The 17674-nt window shown below is 46.7% G+C and overlaps 1 protein-coding gene across 1 annotated transcript in view; it reads left to right on the forward strand.

Annotated features, from left to right (window-relative positions):
- Window positions 1-17674, forward strand: part of LOC146860199 (sodium/nucleoside cotransporter 2-like) — a 347088-nt gene that overhangs the window by 98460 nt on the left and 230954 nt on the right. The gene's annotated exons all lie outside the window — the stretch shown is intronic.

Below are 17674 nucleotides of genomic sequence, written 5' to 3' on the forward strand. Positions count from 1 at the left end.
CGGGGCCGCTCTGCCTCTCACACTCACTGGCTGTGGGGATGGCAGAGGCGGGACTCCTCTCTCGCGGGTATTGGTGGTCTTCACCCGGGCTCCGGACCAGAGGACAGCACGTCCCAGTGTGGGGTGGGCTCCCGCCTGGGCAGATGACGCGGCGTTGCTCTTCCGGGCCTCGGCCCCGCCCACACTTAAGGCTGCAGTGATTCCCTTCCGGGTCGTCGTGGGCAGCGCGGCGGACCAAGGTCCCCGGCGCCCGCTTCAAATACGGGGTAGGCTCCCGTGAAGATTACCGCATAAACGGGGTGGGCACCCGATAATCCACTTGACAGCGGCCAGGTCCCTGGCGGGGTGGGCACCCGCTAGGGATATCACTTCCCTAACAAAGCGGGGTAGGCACCCGCGACCCAAATAATTAAAAAAGCGGGGTAGGCTGCCGCCTGGGCAGATGTACGGCGGGGTGGGCTCCCGCCGAAAAATAAACAAATAAGCGGGGTAGGCACCCGCCAACACGCACAGCAATGTCCCTGGCAGGGTGGGCACCTGCCAGAGGACTTCGGAATCGGCAAAGACGGGGCAAACGCCGGGTGGGCACCGGCTTCCAGAAATAAAGCGCCCCTGAGCGCAAAAGGAAAAATAAAAGCGCTTCCAGGCGCTTAGGGATGCCAGAAAGCACAAAGCCCAGCAAAGTTCTTAGGAAGGTAGGCAGGGGGACAAGGCTGGGCCAGGGGCCAGCTCACTGGGCCCTCCAGGGCAGGAAGGCAGTCCCAAGTGGCGGTTCCTCCTGGCCTCCAGCAGCAGCAGCCCCCCTCAGGATCCTGGAAGAGAACAGTTTCTGTGGGGACACAGCCCCATTTTTATACAGTAAAAACCCTTTGTTCTGGGTTCAGGGTGAGGGGGAAAACCAGTCGCAGCTGGTTGGGGAGCACCCTTGATGTGCTCAGCCCCTCACTCTATTCACTGGCAGGGCTAGGGTCGTCAGTCGCACCACAGGGGGCGGAGCCAGCATTGTGTGGGGAAAACCCTGCCCTATTCAGGACCCAGGTGTACTCCTCCCACCCATCTAGCTGCTGATCTCCCCATTCACCACTGGGTGACTCATCCTGACTCTGGGGAATCCCTAGTCCGTCACATGACCTAAACCAGCCAATCACGCAACAAGGCACACATTTTACACTGCACACCGAAGTGCCCACTTCTAGAAGTGGCACTTCCATACTAGGTACATGCACGCCGCACACATCACCGCGCAGCATTCAATCACACGAGTCCGCACATACCAAACTCGGGCCTGCACACCCCACGCATCAGGAACTACTAGGGACACATACATTCCCCATGCATTCCTATGGGAGGGCAGGCCTATCTCACCACATGCACTCAGAGTGCGCACGCACTTTATCCTGGGACACAGGGAAAGTGCGCAGAAACCAAAAATCACCACACCAAGTCACCAATAAAAAGCAAAAAAGTTCAGGGGTGAACCTGCCAGAAGGGCCAAGTCCAACACAACCCCCTTGCAGCCAAAACACAGGGCAGCCCAATCACCACCGTGATGGACTTCCCTGCTTGGGGCGATAGAACACGGACGCGGGCCCGCAACTGCAGGGACACCCTCCGGTTCTACGCCACGGTGAACCCATGGAATTCTTTCTAACACCACTGTCTGGACCAACTGGGCTACCCCACTGGTACTCCCAAGCTGTCCGCGGCCAAGACCAGGCCCTAGGCCACCCAGGTGCCACCGGTCCTTGCCTAACCACAGAGTGGGGGGTAGTAACCCCTTGCACATAGCGGCCATTCTCCACTCTTCCTCTCTGCAAGACAGGACTAGACTGCCACTGGTTCTCCAGCCTAGGGTCTACACCCTCAGGCGGACCAGGAGTCTCAGGGAAGGCTCTCCTCCCCCTACCTCTTCTCCTAGGGTTCCTCCTCCTCTGGCGAGGGGTACACCTAGAACGCCATTCCAACCCAGGGTTTAACCCCTCAGGTTGTACCGGGGCCAGAGGTGGGCTCTCCCACCCTCTGCACCCCCTTCCAGAACCCTGCTCCCTACCAACTGGGGCGGTACCTCTGGAAGAAGAACCGGTCGGGACGCTGATTACAGACGTCCCACCCTTCAGGTCAGGCTGATCCTGAACCTGGCCTTCCAACCTCCGGCCTAGAACCTTTGGTGAAATAATCGCCTGGCACTCCAGGACTTTGGGGGATTTACACTCCATCCCCCTGAGGCTATCAAATGACACATATGTCGAGCGACTGTCTGTCTGGCGCTGATCTCCCGTCCCCTGTCCACCTGACAGTGCGCGGAGATCCCCCAGAACAGAAGTGGTGTCACCCTGGTCACTACACGGGATCCTAGCCCAACTGGGTAGTCCCTGACCCACAGGCCCTTCCACTGGGGAACTCATCCCCCAATCACTCCTCACGCTGGACTCCTGTACCCTCCCTACCGGAGTGGTACTGCCAGACTCTAGAACCACAGGAGCCCTGTTTACAGGCGCTCCAGGTCCTCTACTCACTAAGAGATCTTCCTCAAGTGGACTAACAGGACAGCCTAGGTCCCCAACTTGGTGTTCCCTCATGAAACCATCCAAGTCCTGAGGCAGGGTTTCGGGCATCTGGGGACCCTCGGTCACCCCCTCACTCCTGCTCCACTGAGCCAGGCAGTGAGCCCCTACACCCTCCTCGCTATCCTGGGACCTAGCTGGGCTACACTGAGCCTCCTCCACCACGCTGGGCTGGAGGATCTCTGACCCACTATTGTTGGAATCACTCACTAATGACACTAGAGGACCTCTAGCACTTTCCCAATGGTCTGCTTTTTCTGCAAGCTCAAATGGCTCAGACAATCCACACCCCAACAGGTGTTGGCGCAACCCCGGCACACAACAACTGAGCAGGTGTTCTTTGAGAACCAGATCATACAGGTCGTCATAAGTACGTTCCGAGTTCTGATCCACCCAATCGGACAGTGCCTCATTACATCCCTCCAAAAACTCCTCCCAAGACTGGTGAGACAGTTTCCTACTGCCCCTGAATTTCAACCTATACTCCTCCTCTTGGGAAACAGGTACCATACTCGTGGAACTGGGAATGGGACTCTCTGTACTGCACTCTATATCGCTGCTACCACTGGACTCCACCCTCACTGGGGAATCCAGAAAACTACCACTATGCTCAGGGGACAGGGAAAGGGATGAGGCGCTATCTCCTACGCTGGACCCAGCAAGGGACTCCCTACCCACGGGGTCCTCACTCTCTACTGGCGTCCAGGTACTGTCATCTTCTTCTGAATCTTCAGGGCTCCCCACAGACCCACCACCCTCCAGGTGAGAGGCCCGGGCCCTGTCTTCCTCACTGCACTCACGTTTCCATTCACCTGCTTGCCATCCAATCATGTGGTTCCTCAGTTCGTACACAGTGTCTGACTCTCTCACCCCTATGTTTCTCTCCCTACAGAACCTTTCCAACTCCTGCATACTGTAATAAACTAGATCACTGGGATCAAAAGCAGGCTCCATTCTGGCAGACGTTCTAGAGAAAAGATCACACAGGGAACCTAGGGGTCTGCGTTTAACACAGGAGTACACAATTCACAAAGGATTCAGCAAGCTCTCTATCCCAGAGAACTCACAATCACTTGCCTAGTGCCACACACCATTCATCCACACACAACCCTCCCCTCGGACTGGTAAGGCAGTTTCTACCACCCCTGATTCCTCAACCTGACCATCACGTGACACAGGTACCAACTCTGGGCGCAGGGCGGGGGACAAATGTACAGGACACTATTACGCTGCCACCACTGGATCCCACCCTCTGGTGAATCCAGAAAACACAATGCACTAAGGGGGATGTTCTACCCTCCCGAGCTAGGGACACCTAACTCACAGTGCCCAAGAAACACATTTCCAAAGAAATGACAATTAAAAACAAACTTAGAACAATAATCCCTATACCATGTGATTTATCTAAATGCAGAGTTTTGTAGTGCGGCCAGTTGCTGCTGCGGTACAGCGCAAACGCAAGTCCAAATCCCACCGCTGATCACCAATGTTAGAAATGGGATTTCTGGTTGGCTAAGGCTTGCGCCAAAGTCAGGCAGAAACCACCACTCTAGTCAGGGGAAGGAAGTTACATGCCAAAGATAACCCCTGCTCACCCCCTTGGTAGCTTGGCACGAGCAGACAGGCTTATCCCTGAGGCGATGTGTAAAGCGTTTGCGCGCGCACCCAGCAACAACACCCAAGGCCCACCACAAAGGAAACTCCACACAAGGTATTCTATAAAAATAGCCTTTGTATTATACACAACACATCAGATAAAAACACACACTTTACAATGTGCCAACAGGCACGGGCAGAATTTACAAGGGATTATATGTACAGGGGACAGGGCCACATGGACCACTGTCCGAAATTAGCACTCTTAGAATTTAGGAATAATACTTTAGAACATAGCACACAATAACATATAATCAGTAACTCCTGGTAACCAGAAAGTACCACCTACGCAACCCTAACCACCTTAGGAAAATACTGCGCAGGGAATCAGGACCTCACCAGCACCACCTGTACGAGGAGAAAAACAACCACCTAAGTATCACTCTACCTGTAGGGGTCTAAGCACATAAACACAGGATGCATAAAATACATTCAGAGGTGTAAAGCAAAGCACATGACGCATAAACCCATTCAGAGGTGCAGGAAAGGAACAATGGCGCAAAAACTCACATTAGCCACTATCTGTGGCAGTCCCTAGGCCAACTGGCCTTGTCGGGGCTAGGACGCCCTGTGTCCAGTAAGGCTGTGCCAGCTGCGCAAGCCAAAAGCGTAAAGGCCACAACCTAAACGTTGCAGCTGCCCACTAAGTGCTGGGCAGCTGGAGAAATGAGCCTGGGCACCACGGTGCCTTTAGAACAAATGTTACACTTTGGAGCCTCACTGGGCTCTGCGAAAACAATGCCCCCTTTACGTGGGAGCCTGCAAGGTCTAAAGTAACTATGCCCCCAGCGATGGAGCCTGTCAGGGCTCGAAGACACACAAGGCCCGTGGGAGTCCCTCTGGCCCCTAAACAAATAATGCTGGCCGGCGTGGGAGTCCCTCTGGACTCTACAAAATAATCATGCCCCCAGCGATGGAGCGCACTCGCGCTCTGGCCCCCAAAGAAATGCCCCCTCTACCTTGGAGCCTCACGGGGCTCGGGAGACAACACGGCCCCCGACGTTGGAGCCTTCTCGGAGCGGCCCGCTGCCAGGCGGGGCCGCTCTGCCTCTCACACTCACCGGCTGTGGGGATGGCAGAGGCGGGACTCCTCTCTCGCGGGTATCGGTGGTCTTCACCCGGGCTCCGGACCAGAGGACAGCACGTCCCAGTGCGGGGTGGGCTCCCGCCTGGGCAGAGGACGCGGCGTTGCTCTTCCGGGCCTCGCCCCGCCCACACTTAAGGCTGCAGTGATTCCCTTCCGGGTCGTCGTGGGCAGCGCGGCGGACCAAGGTCCCCGGCGCCCGCTTCAAATACGGGGTAGGCTCCCGTGAAGATTACCGCATAAACGGGGTGGGCACCCGATAATCCACTTGACAGCGGCCAGGTCCCTGGCGGGGTGGGCACCCGCTAGGGATATCACTTCCCTAACAAAGCGGGGTAGGCACCCGCGACCCAAATAATTAAAAAAGCGGGGTAGGCTGCCGCCTGGGCAGATGTACGGTGGGGTGGGCTCCCGCCGAAAAATAAACAAATAAGCGGGGTAGGCACCCGCCACCACGCACAGCAATGTCCCTGGCAGGGTGGGCACCTGCCAGAGGACTTCGGAATCGGCAAAGACGGGGCAAACGCCGGGTGGGCACCGGCTTCCAGAAATAAAGCGCCCCTGAGCGCAAAAGGAAAAATAAAAGCGCTTCCAGGCGCTTAGGGATGCCAGAAAGCACAAAGCCCAGCAAAGTTCTTAGGAAGGTAGGCAGGGGGACAAGGCTGGGCCAGGGGCCAGCTCACTGGGCCCTCCAGGGCAGGAAGGCAGTCCCAAGTGGCGGTTCCTCCTGGCCTCCAGCAGCAGAAGCCCCCCTCAGGATCCTGGAAGAGAACAGTTTCTGTGGGGACACAGCCCCATTTTTATACAGTAAAAACCCTTTGTTCTGGGTTCAGGGTGAGAGGGAAAACCAGTCGCAGCTGGTTGGGGAGCACCCTTGATGTGCTCAGCCCCTCACTCTATTCACTGGCAGGGCTAGGGTCGTCAGTCGCACCACAGGGGGCGGAGCCAGCATTGTGTGGGGAAAACCCTGCCCTATTCAGGACCCAGGTGTACTCCTCCCACCCATCTAGCTGCTGATCTCCCCATTCACCACTGGGTGACTCATCCTGACTCTGGTGAATCCCTAGCCCGTCACATGACCTCAACCAGCCAATCACGCGACAAGGCACACATTTTACACTGCACACCGAAGTGCCCACTTCTAGAAGTGGCACTTCCATACTAGGTACATGCACGCCGCACACATCACCGCGCAGCATTCAATCACACGAGTCCGCACATACCAAACTCGGGCCTGCACACCCCACGCATCAGGAACTACTAGGGACAAATACATTCCCCATGCATTCCTATGGGAGGGCAGGCCTATCTCACCACATGCACTCAGAGTGCGCACGCACCTTATCCTGGGACACAGGGAATGTGCGCAGAAACTAAAAATCACCACACCAAGTCACCAATAAAAAGCAAAAAAGTTCAGGGGTGAACCTGCCAGAAGGGCCAAGTCCAACAGTGTGTGACAGCATCACAAGATTCTCATACACCCCAATGGTCATGTGATCCAGCGGTAATTATCTGGTAATTTCCCTATTCAAAACCACATTACCTATGGTTTACCTCTGTAAAGGGTGAAAAATTATGGTTTTTTTGATGACCGTGTTTCACCAATCAGGAGACTTTACATATATATGAAAAGTAAATGCAAACAATATTAGAGGCAATAATGAGAGTGGTGAGTTATTTTAAAGGGTTTTATTTTAAGTCAAAAGATAAGGTTCTGTGACTCTTTATTAATTAGTCAAATATCAATCAGGTTACAGAATTGAAAAATAGCATCAATACAGAACATATTACAGTCTGCATATAAGCATCACATACAGGAAGGGAAATGTGGCGCAAATTGTCAGTCAAAACTCTTAAAGAGTTTCTAAAAAAAAGAGTAAGTCTTACAAGGTTAATCAATAATTAATAATGGCAAAAATATCCCATAAAGAGAAATAAATGCAGTTTAGCACCTAAAATCTAAATCTGTTCTGATCCTTTCAACTCTTTCCCTCTGCCTCTGCTTCGCTGTGCTAGTCTGTGTCTCTGTCTCAAGCTGCACCATAGCCCCCACAGAATGCAGCCCCTCCCTGTCTCTGTGTCCAGCACAGAAACTGGGCCTGGAGAGAGGCAAAAAGCAAGGCAAAAAGGAGGCACTCCTCCCACTTGTAAGCCATATTCTATAGTGAGATTACATATGGATTAATCACATATAAGCATGGCTGTTCAACTAATTAAGCATGTTTTCACATGAAAGCACCTCCAAACTGAAGCATTATGATCAGACCCTATGTTTTGATCATGCTTGCACCACAATCTGCGTGCCATTTTAAAACATGTCTGCAGCTTTTTGTCATATAATAATGCATACATTTTATAGGTGAAATCTAAGCTCCATCACATGCGTTAAGGGTGCATTTCATGCACAGGCAAACACAATGGTCATGTGTTAAGGGTGCATTTCATACAAAGGCAAACCAATAGTTGTATTACATAGATGGTTTACTTCTGAGAGCTACCATAGTCACGTATGTGCGATAACTCATGCTTAAGTGGAATATTGTGTCCATCATTTACTATACTATACTATCATTTACTATACTATACTACTCTAAATGATGGATACAGTAATCCACTTAAGCATGAGTTATCGAATCTACGTGACTATGGTAGCTTCTCACTCATTTAGGTTATTTATTCAGCAGACAACATTTTGAACAAATACTAAAGAAAAGTAGCGGTGCACAGAATAGAAGGCAGATGGGTGGTTAACAAGCACTAACTTTATTTAATTTTGGCCTGAAGTGTGAACATAGACAGCCAAGGCACACTTCTTAATACATAACTTTAGCTAATATGAAATATAGAACGGAATCTGTATATGTACAATATTTTAAGGTTATGCTATGTGCTAATGATTCTTTGTCTTCCAGTACCAGGAAACAAATAATGAGCACTGTTTTTAGACCTACTTTGACAGTACAGCTGTCTGCTGATCTACCGTTACCAATACTTTAACATGTACATAGAATGGACTTTGGCTCAGCCCAGAGGATTAACTCGTTCACTTTATGCTATTAGATTATTGGTGTATCATTCCTCTACCAGGTTGTGCTTCTACTGGACTGCAGGAGGGTTTATTTTAAATATGAAAAGGACACTCAAACATCACACTGTTTTTCGTAATAAATTATTATCATTTTACATGTATTCAATTCACAAAATAATTATTTTTGTACAATACTTTTCCAGAGCACTTGCAAAGTCAGGAGGGCTTGCTTTATTGTGAGAAATAGCATTTCTGCAAGCAACGCAGGTAAGTAAGCTTTGTGAATGTTTGTGTTTACATGTGTTGTGCATTAAAGTCATACCTATTGACTTTGTCAGTGCTTCTTTATTTCTGGATTGATGGCTTGTCAGGCTGACTGCCTGAGGTCCTGGTTAAATACTAGTTAGTGTAGATAATATCACACCACCTGGCTCTGCACTTGAATAGTTTTTCACAGCAGAGACAGCATGGTAATAACTGAGGAATGGAGACTGGAACCAACACCGGAGGGTTGGTGTTCGGCTGTGTTGCTTTACATGGACAGGATAAAACCACACACCACAGCAGAGCCTCTCCTCTGGTTAACAGTGTCTTGGACGGTGTGATCTCCTCCTGGCTGTGGTTGCACGTTTAGTGCAGCCAGCTGTGTTCATGCCACACTAATGCAACCATGGGAAAAACATGGGAAAAACATGGGAACCATGGGAAAAGTCTGCTCAGTCTGTCTTTTTTCCGAATTGTTCATACCTGGATGTGAACTGCCTAAATGGAAAGAAGACTGTATGTATGTATGTATCGTGTTCTTATAGAGCGCAACTGTCACCCTACGGGTATCCTGGCGCTGGGACTGAGATGGAAAAAAAAGGCTTTTAGCCAACCAAGTGTCCAACTGCTCTCGTGCTGTGCTGAACATCATGACACCCGAGCAGATACAATGCCATCACACTAGATAACAGTACCACAGTACACAAAACTAGACAACATGGCAACATAGCACCATGGGTCAGCATTAGAGATCTACGGGTGTAGTGCATCTTGTGACGACTCTTGCATGGAATATTAGAGTGAAAATAGTTCCTGCGGTCTAATGCTACAACTACAATGTAAACAAATAAATAGTATTGCATGTGTAGTGGGCAGTAGTAAATTGCTGTTCTCAATTGACCTGCGCCGGTGTAATGTTGCATAATTTGTCTTTGGCTGAAGTAGTTTGAAAGGATGGCTGCAATGTGTGGGCCTGGAGGGCACGGAGATGGAGGGGCGAGGTGTGCGTAATGAAGGAGAGAGAGGAGGGGAAGAGAAGGGCAGGGACTAATGAGGAAAGAAGGGGTGGTGTAGGGAGAGAGAATGATTACAGTAGGTAATGAAAGCGCAAGAGCAGTATTTTTTACCGCTCAAGTGGCATTACGTAGGCAAAATATCTCTCCTACTGTACTTCAATGAAGCAAAGACATCTCTTTCCTCGGGCAGAAAAACAAAGCTGCAGAAGAGAAGTGCATATAAGCTGGTGTTACATAGGGTGTCTCGTCTCAAGATGCCAAGCACTGCGGGGCGGGCACTGTGATGCTGCCGCAGCTCAAGGTGTCTGCTGAATGACTCGAGCAGCGAATGAACTCGCAAGAGGCCCTGGAGGAAGGGACAGATTCTCATGACGTTCATGACGAGGTCTCGGGGGAGGGAGACCGTTTTCCTTAGTTGCAAGCTAGAAGGTCATACACGGAAATGCTGGCCTGTTATGGCTATATCAGCCAAGGGAATGGGGCTAAATGAGCACAAAGTTACTACAGTAGACAATAGCGGGGTCTGTCGTAAACAAGCATTTTCAATGCAAAAGGTCTCGCATCTGTTAAAGTTAGAGCGGTTGGCGTTGAAAAAGACAATGTTTTTACTTTAACTTTTTTATACCAATGGCAATAGCACTACGCAAATATGATTAATTAACTGCTAATAGAAACACGAAGGTAAAAAACATTGTCATTTTCACACTGGGAGACTGTGGGGGGAGAGCAGCAGTACGCGTGGGAGGGGTGAGATTGTTTTTCTTATAGTTGCATGCCCTGTATTGTATACCAACATGATCTGCAGTCACGCGCCCCCAGCTGGAGTGTAATGCTGATCTTGAAATTGTTCATAAAGACACACTCAAACTTAATTGAGCATGCACTTTACTAATAAACTTGAATGAATGTCATCCATGCTTCCACGCATTTATTATTATTTTTACGTTGATGTCTATTTTCCCCACTGATTCCTAGGACAGGGGTGGGTACGGACAACCAGATGACCTTTTGGGTGCTACTTAGAAGGCCTGGTGGGGTCTAATACAGGAGCAACATACTTTAGGAAGAATAGTGTTTTGCCTGGAACTGGCACTTGAAAGGCAAGAGTGTCTGTATAGTAGGAGGGGTTAAGGACACAGGTGGCCACTGTCACGCACTTCCGCCATGACTAGCAGTGCACCAGGAAAAATGATTAATCACCATGCCACCCCCAAACCAAATGTGGAAAACAGACACGTTTAGCATCCCTAGTAGGAATGACAACAGAAAACAGCGTCAGATCATAGGGTACCTCAGACTAATGTAGCAAGGCACTTATTCCACACCTTTAGCTATCCTTTTAAGGCACTTATGTTTATAAAGTTCTTCCTAAAGAACAGTATTAATACAGGTGAGCAAGAGCGTGACAGTTATAGAAGTTCGATTCTACAAGGTGAAATGCCTATTTAGTGTTTCAACGCGGAGGCATTTTTCTTTTTAATTGCATGCATTTTGCAGCTGTCAAAAGACAATGCTCTTAGTGACTGCCAAAAGTGGAAGTGTGGGAATGTAGCACACGTTTCATTTCATGTAGGCATGTAAGATCTCTAGCAAACATTAGTAATGTTGCGCTGCAAAATGCACAATAGCGCTCACGTATTTTGTGGTGGAAAAGATGCTCTAAAATACCATACTCCCATTTCCTTTGTCGTCACTAGGTTGCTTACTGTTTCACAGCCCTCCTTATCCCGCCTATGTTATTGATGCCACCCTGACGGGAAATATGCCAGACTGACACTTTCACTTCTTTGTGTGGTGCAGCGGCCAGGGCAACTGACTCCAGAATCTGGGGATCACGGTTCGATCACCGGCGGCAGATTAGCCCAGCACCATGTGACTCTGGGCAATAGTTTGCTTAATCTTCCCGACGGCCCCCAGCGCCTAGAGACCCTTACGGGTGATTGTTCGCGCTTTACAAATGTGGATTATTATTATTATTATTATTATTCTTGGAACGTCACAAGGCACCCTCAGGATGGGAGTACTTGTCTCCTATCACTATTTTGATTGTGGCAAGCATGGAAAGAGAAGGCAAACTATTGCCGGCTTTCGCAAAAAAAGAACTGCAGCTGAAGTCTATCCCACTTTAACATGTCTCACGACCTCCCTGCTCTCAGCCCTCGGTGCTTTCTCCACTTTGGTATAGGGTCCCTGCTGGCAGACATTTCCAGGCTGTCAGACACACACAGACATAGACAACGGACAACGACATAAGAGCCGGAGCGTCGTAGATACTAAGAAAGCAAGTTTGTCATCCACGGCAGGGTTCCACATACTTCAGATTTTGCAGTCAAAACACAAGAAAAAAACTGTACACTACATGTGGGACCACAGCCTCTAGGCGTACCTAACACAAGTGTATGCTTAGTTTTTAGGAGGCGCGCTGACATTATCTAAATGTTTTTATTTAGCAAAGAAGGAGGCCTTCCAGTGACCCCATGCTCAAGAAACTTCACCAGAACGCATACCTCATTTGCTACTCCCGCAAAGACAGGGTACCTTGCACTCTGTACATCGTGCAGTGACAGGGCGGGCGCTGCCACCACCCGAGTCCTGCAGGGTTACACAACGCTACAGCCTGTGTTTCACTTTCATCTACGTCCCGGAAGTGCCGATGTCACGCAACAAACACTCGGCATCCCGGAGGCAGCGTAAACCGCCTGCTCTCTCTATGGCGATCCTCCAGATGCTGTGGGTGGGGTTGAACACGGATGCAGGGGAGAGAGGGGCAAGAGAGCATGGACAGCGGGAGGGGGACAGTGCGGATAGGGCAGTAAGAGAGGAACTGGGGGCTGCGGTTCGGACGTCGTGGGGACTGCAGGCGCTCAGCACACTCGGGGCAGCAGATGTCCACGCGGCTCTCGGTGATCCCTATGCAAGACCTACAAAACAACAAAGTAGTCCCTACATCAAAAGATATCGCCCTGCAGTGTACGTCTACTGTAGTTGGTCGATGCTGCTACCCTTCTGCCGCGATTGCGCACCAGTATATTTTGATACATATATATATACTATTCCACAGGAACCATTGTTTTCTTGTTATTATGATGAAGACTAGCTGGTCTGAAGATGGCAATCCTCTTGGGCACTGCCTGGCCCTGTGAGTGTGATCAGTCGGGTGGAGGCTTGTTAACAGTAGAGTGGTGCACAGGTGCCAAGATCTCCTCACACTCGACCCTGGTGTGCCTTCTAGCCCTCCTGGTTTGAAAGGCAATTAATAACATTTCAATTTGCCTCTATACATATACAGGAATGAGGATTAAGCTAGACTACTTCTAAAGGCTGCTGTGTTGTGAAAGAGTGTACTTTGTACCTGCTTTATGGAATAGCAAAGATGTAATCAATCCATGAGTTACAGCTGATAATAATTTCAGTAAAGTTTTCAGAGGGTCAGCTTGCTGCCACCCATCAGCTCAGCAGAATGGCTAAGCATTCTCAAAACAATCAAAAGGGGTGTGATTGGCATAGAACCCACTGGACTGACAGTGAGACGTACCAGGAAACTGCCCATCTCATGCAAACTTTGTACTATCGCATCAGAGTCAGAAGCCTTAAGGATGTCTTGTGAAAATCAAAATATTTATTATGAAGCAGGGCCCTGTGTTGTGTTTAATATTTGGCCATTTGCTGTTTTGATGATGGAAGAAAATCTGTCCTATTCAGTGAGTTGAAATCTATGAAAAGGAAGCTGAGAGTAATTAGATTGTATCTGGTTGAAATTTTAAAAACATTGACCTTCTAAACCCTGCTCTTTATTTATGTACTACCATATTATTACTGGTACAGCCTGTGACCCCTTCAGTCTAGGACAGGTTCAGTACCTAAACTATTCCCATAAAATCCTTCCTATCGGATAATCACCGTCTGTAATTCTGCACCTTTCTATAGTCATAATGAGGACTATATCTTGGTTTTCACACAATACACCACATAGACATCTCAAACCCCTCTCAAATTAGATTGGTCAGTCCAGTTCTGCATTCGTTTCAAAGCTAAATTGTCACACTCTAAATTCTTTGTCATTTATGTATAGTAAACTTTAAGGAATCTTTTTCTGTCCGCATTACAACAGACTTTATTAGATGATTTTTTAATGATTTAATCAGATCTCACATTTTACCCGATGAGTGCTCCGGTGATTAACAAGCATTGATAAAGCAAATAGGCTTTAATATGCCAAGAGTTGCATGCCCAAATGCCATTTGTATACTTTCACAAATTAAAGCCAGACCAATTGGCTATGTCAATGCTTGTTTACATAGAAAAATACATTGGGGAGATTTGAAAATGCTGGATGGCAGATTTTTACACACCAATCATGCAGAGGAGCAGCCGACTCTGTAGTCTTAAATACATCTATAAATGCCTTTTCTGAGAATTCTGAAACAGTTAGAGAATGGGGTGATTCTTTGATGTGAAGGAGTATTACACGTGTATGCTGATTACAGAAACAAAGTGGTTAGGGTGTGAAGGGTATAAAAAGCGCTCATATAGTATTCACACTAATTTCTATTGAAATAATACGGTGCATCCAGAAAGAGGAGAGAAAGCACCCTAGCCTCTCCAAAATTCAATCAAAAGATTGATTAAAGCATTCACAGTTTTTCGGAGCACTCGTAATAGTGAAAGTGGAACATTCATCAAAAAATAATACAAATAAGTATATTGTTTTCTTGTTATTCTTCTTCTTTAATTTCCACAGATCTTCCAATTCCTTGTGCCAATGCGTTTCGTCGTTAACGGCAATAGACCTACGACATTCTGAAGGCTGGAAGTGACACAAAATTCTATGTTGTAATATTGAAAACAGTTCAATTTACATGAAATTTAGAAACCCCAAACATTAGCACCCAGTGCAAAGGGCTATTCAAAGGGACTGTTTGTGACAATGTAAAATATCAACAATATTTAGTGATTCCATCAGCATGATAGTTGTAGCAATATCTCATTAGGCTTATTAGCAGCAAACAGAAAGTGTCAAAACACGTATGTTTCTAAATACTTCACTGAATTATACAGCAATATAATTATAAAATGAATCACAACCTCCTTAATATATAGTAATTCTTATTATGGTGACGTGTGATAGTCATAGTTAAACCCAAGGATACCATGATGTGCATATTATGAGTAAAAAGCCCATGTGTCTCTGTACTTAAGTATTATAAATTCAAAATGTACCTTAAAGATCCTATTTAAGGCCGAGTCTGTCGAAACCAAAAATGAAAATACTAAAAAATAAGGCAATGGTCCTTCATGGTGTCTGATTTGATCAAGAACGACCGCACTCTCAAAAATAAATCTTACCTTAATCAAAGCGAAGCTTATTAGTATTGCTAATCCAAGGAATAATGTTTTACAAGTGTCCAAAGTTGCAATTCTGATATCTAGAACCGCCCAAACACAAGTGTATCAAATCTGCAAAATTGTAAAATAACATAGATTCTTCAGTACCCTCTACTGATCAATTAGCATTACATTCCCAAGATTTGAACAAATATATCCTATCCATTTCACCCGACAGTTAATCGATAACTGTCTATAATCCAAGGTTATCCAAATTAAAGAGGGAAACACCACTATAAAATACCATATTTTTCGTTTCAATTTACGGCGTTCATTGACGTTGTGTATCGTATTAACAGGATATGAATTAAGAACTGCCCAAACGTGCATGCGTTGAGTATGCAAAATAGACTAGCATAAATTAAGAAGAATAACAAGAAAACAATATACTTATTAGTATTATACAGAAACAAAGTGCTTCTAGAATAGAAAGGATAAAACATTGAGAAGTATATAGACTATACCTTAACTATATATATATATATATATATTTATATATATATATATATATATATATATATATGAATAAATATATATATATTATACAGATTCGTAGAGTGCACTTTTACCTGGTAGGGTATCCTGGCGCTGAGCAGGTGTTTGTCTATCCAAACCTAGGGGGTAGTGGGACTACCCAAAAAGCCAGGTCTTCATATCTTCTGGAGTTCAAGAAGTGAAACAGCAAGTTGTTCCACACTTTAGGAGTGATGTGGGAGAAGGCTCGACCACCAGATATGGTCTTCTGTGTGTGTGTGATGTGTGCAGGTTGGAGTCCGGACAAGGGGAGATGTCTGGAAGGTTTGTGAAAGCAGATGCTATTGTTGAGAAATTCTGGGCCATTGTTATTTAGTGTCTCAAAAGTGTGGATGAGGAGTTTGAATTGTGCTCATTTATGTATGGGGAACCAGTCCAGCTCCTTCAGGTGAGGTGTAATGTATATATTTATATTTACCTTCACAGTACATATAACTTCAAGCTACATAGATATGGAGATAAGAATAGTAAGTCTTTACTTATTTTCATGCAATTACCTTCTTGATATTTTCCTCCCCGATATTTTGGCCATGATCTTTCTATAGTCGATATTTTTACATACAACCGTCTTTAGGGTAACTTTGCTGGAACAAACAATGTGGTTGATGTAACTTGGAGTAGAGCAGAAACATCCACATGTGAAGGCTAAGGGTATGATTAAGGATAACATTCTCACCATATGGTGATACCACAGGTAGTGGTGTTCAAATATTAACAAACAGTCAAATTGCAGACAGCATGACTAAACGTCACTATGCTAACTCGTGGAACATACATCAAAAAAGGCCATGGGCAACATACAACATAGTCATCTAGTTGCTGTAAAATTATGCATGTGGTTTGGTAATATCATGTGATCTCTAATGCACAGGTTTAGTCTTTGTCTTCCATTCCAATGTGTCTGTTCTCTGATGATGGAGCATGAGCACATGTCCCCTTAGAATATACTACATCAAAACTATGATTAGTTTTTAGCTGCCCGCTTGACAGAACCAGAGATCTAGGAGAGGATCTGCAAAGATGTTGGATTTCATTTTTTAGAAGGCTCAAGACCATGGAGTGTAGGAGAAGTGATGTCTTCTTCAGGTGGGATGTACACATGGCCCCTCCTTCTATACCCTAATTACAGCCTCCATAGCCAGATTTGGGTCGATTCATTGAACAAACCCGAGCTCCACCTGCCAAGATGCACAGTTTTGAGTGCATGGACTAAGGTGCAACCAGTCTGTTGTTGAGAGTCAAAGGGTTGCATGTCTAAGGAAGGGCTGTGCATAAACCTATCTCATTCCAACAAGAAAAATCACAGGGACCACATTGTGTACTACCCTGAACCCTGCAGCCATGCACTTATTAATTGAGCATGATATGGGTCGACAAACACACCCGGAACCCAAAGCAAGGAGGGAATAACTGTGGAATAATTTACTGTAAATTTGCAATGCAATAGGTCTCGCATCAGTGAAAATGTGAGCTATTGGTGTTGCAAATGTTAATGTTTGTTTTGTTGAAAATTATGCCAGCAGCAATATATATAATAAGAAAGAAATTCCACATAAAGGAAAGGGTGCAGTACCACAGGCCTATGATACTCTACCCTTTCCTTAAGACATAACATAGGAATTCCATTACCATGAGGCTTAAGAAACGAGCACAAGCGTTTTAATCTTTTGTAGCCTTTACAATAAAAAATAAATTCCACTAATGTAGGAAAAAATACCCACACTCGTTCCTTGAGCCACATAGTTATGGAATTCCTATATTATGTTTTAAGGAAAGGCTGCAGTGCCACAAGCTGTTACTAGGGACACCTAGTAACAGCCTGTGGTACTACAGCCTTTCCTTAAGACACATGCTATTACCATGAGGCTTAAGGAACTAGTGCAAGCTTTTTTTCCTTTTTGAAGTGGAATTTTTGTTCTTACCACAAAGGCTACAAAAGCCTAAAAAATGCACAGAAATGCTTACGCTTGTTCCTTAAGCCTCATGGTAATGAAATTCCTATACAGGTTTTAAGGAAAGGGTGCAGTACCACAGGCTGTGAAAATATCAAAAATATCAAATACTCAAAAGGTGACGGAAGGAATCCCTGCCAGTAATCTAGCCATTGGGTTTGAGTGTGTTCCCTTCTGCAAGAGAAAGG

This window comes from Triturus cristatus, chromosome 3_1 (genome assembly GCF_964204655.1).
Source record: "Triturus cristatus chromosome 3_1, aTriCri1.1, whole genome shotgun sequence".
Taxonomy (NCBI): domain Eukaryota; kingdom Metazoa; phylum Chordata; class Amphibia; order Caudata; family Salamandridae; genus Triturus; species Triturus cristatus.